The 2500-nt window shown below is 44.0% G+C and overlaps 1 pseudogene across 1 annotated transcript in view; it reads right to left on the bottom strand.

Annotated features, from left to right (window-relative positions):
* LOC122248042 (uncharacterized) overlaps positions 1-2500 on the bottom strand; it is a 203449-nt pseudogene that overhangs the window by 194124 nt on the left and 6825 nt on the right. Inside the window, exon 2 of the transcript XR_015190721.1 lies at positions 1640-2500. This exon is cut by the window's right edge and continues 593 nt beyond it. The product of XR_015190721.1 is annotated as an uncharacterized LOC122248042 (transcript). The remainder of the gene's footprint in view (positions 1-1639) is intronic.

Below are 2500 nucleotides of genomic sequence, written 5' to 3'. Positions count from 1 at the left end.
AATCCTTATTCGGAATTCGATACTGGCGGCGAAAATAAACGTTTTTTTATTATTATTGTTGTTGTTGCTTTTGATTCCTATTCATTACTGATTTTTTATAATCTTTATGATCCGATTTTCATTATTTTTGCTTTATTCTTTTTTAATCTAAAATTCTAAAAATAAAATTAAAACGGACATTTATTCAACCGGTATATTTGCGAATGATAAATATAAAGCTAATATCGTAAACAAGAATAGTGACAAATACATATGATTACAAACTAAGTGCTTTTTAAATAACTTCATACGCTTTTCCTTTCTTTTGCATTTGGTTCACTGATATTTCTTGGGCTTCACATCAATTCCAGCTTTTGAAGTTGTATCCCTTAAATTCAATTATTCCATTTCAATTATAAGATTATTAACCCTTCGTAAAATTGTGTATTTAAGCAGTGTTGCCATCGCGGTGGTTGTGCACCAATTCTAACATCCGGGACTCGTCTTCGTCCGCCATTTTATGATGTGCAATTTCGGCTTTCGTATACCTTTTCCTGCTCTTCTGTCTTTCTCCTCCTTTTTCTTTTCATTTATTTTCTTCGAATAAACAAGAACAGGTCATAAGACCAGTGATTTGAGGAAATTCAACTAATATGTATATCTTTTTTCTAAAGATAAAAAAATGCTGGTTAAGAGAACCCGTTTTGTTCCTCGCATTTTTCCTTTTTTCTGTAATATTACACGCAAGTAAACAATATTTCAGTTTAAATCAAACGAATGTGTGTGTGTGTGTGTGTGTGTGTGTGTGTGTGTGTGTACATATTTAATAATTACGAGCTTACTTTCCTCCAAACACTAACATGATACTGAACACGCTTGGAGAAATTCGCAAGCTACCGCGATCACAAAACGTAATTAGCCTTTATCACTTGTCGATCCATCACAACCAATGATAATCAACCTACACAACAGAACCGACTCCGCATAACGGAAGAAATTAAAGAGAAAAAACAGACAATCGAAATGCGCAGCACATCCGAGCGAGTAGTCAGTCCCACCCCATGAGTCGACTGTCGGCTAGCCAGCGAGGACGAGTGCCAAAGTCCAGCGGCACCGACGGAGATGGCACCTTCCAGTGGCTCCTTTTGGCCGCGCTGGAGCCATCCTCCCATAGACACAGTCTTTCCAGTTGGTTTTCGGTCCTGATAGGAGAGGTTGATGAGATAAGATTTTTAGTGTGTGCTTAACGTTCCGATAGTGCCGATAGCCGATCCCCCGGTTGGCGTAGCTTAGGAACAATCATTATATACGCTCTGAGATAAAATGATAAAACAGTAATCTTTCCAGTACTATCTTCGGCGGGATAATCGGAATCACTAGTCCATCTCTGGAAACGGGGCAGGGAAGCCGGGCACTGTTGGGGCGGAGGAGGGAGGCACGCCAAGCGATCCCAGCCGAAGAGAATTCTTCGGGGAAGCGACGTTTGAAAGAAGAAAAAAAATGGTCTACTGTCTCTTCTTGGTCTTTCACTCGAATTATTTATTTTCTTGATTTTTTTTTTTCTCTCTCTCTCTCGTCTTTTTCTCTCTCCGTCCACGTTGGCTTTCACTCTCTCAAAGATCAACCCGAGTTCAGAAATACAGGGAACACAAGAACTTACCTTCGTTCGCTGTGGTGTTGCTCGTGTGCCGGTGTCGACTAAGCTGTGACTCTCCTGGTGCCTAGTCGAGGTGGGGGGAAGGGGGGATGGGTGCTAGGGTGGGGAGAGAGCGAGGGGGGGAGGAGGAAGGGAGGGGGAGGAGTGAGGCAGGTAACTGGCACAGTAGGAAGGAGGGTTGGAGGTAGTGGGGGGGGGGAGGAGTAAAGTTTACAGGAGGGGCAGGGTATGGAAGGAAAGAGAGGGAGAGAGAGAGAAAAAAGGAAGTCTGGCGAGAGAGTCAACAAGGGATGTACTTTCCTTTCCTTTCCTTCCTCCTAGATGCTGAGGTGTTCCCAGGAAGGAAACGCTCTGCCCAACAGGAAGTAGGACTTCTTCCAGCGCCGGTGTAGGACGCGGATAAGGAAGAGGAGGAGAAGTAGGAAGGTGCGAGCGTTCGTAATGGCGTCTGAGGTTAGGAGAGCTTCCAGACTTCGTAAACCACATGAGGGCACGCTGGCTACACACTCACCGTTGCCATAGCCAATCACGACAGGTCTTCTTCGTGTGCCCGCTTATTCTTGGGACATAAGGTTTACAGTCCTGTGTATTAGCTATCAAATAATAACCTTTATTATTTGTAGACCGAGTGACTTCGACCTCCTAGGTATCGAAGGTGGAAACGAATTTGTTCAGTACGTGGAATGGATCATAAGGGCTACCTCACTCCAGGAATGGGTGCGCTTCTGACCTCTATAAACACCGGGTCTTTGGGGCGGGCAGGTAAGGCGGTGCCAACCTGCCTTTCGTCAAGAGCTTAATAAACAAGGCTGAGAGCTTATCACGGGGCGATATCGCTTATCATCGAGCTTATCTGAGCCATCT

Source organism: Penaeus japonicus, unplaced genomic scaffold (assembly GCF_977035675.1).
Source record: "Penaeus japonicus unplaced genomic scaffold, GWHDUDI00000001_assembly GWHDUDI00000039, whole genome shotgun sequence".
Classification (NCBI taxonomy): Eukaryota; Metazoa; Arthropoda; class Malacostraca; order Decapoda; family Penaeidae; genus Penaeus; species Penaeus japonicus.
The sequence above is the reverse complement of the archived record's forward strand: the minus strand, read 5'-3'. Positions and strand labels throughout refer to the sequence as shown.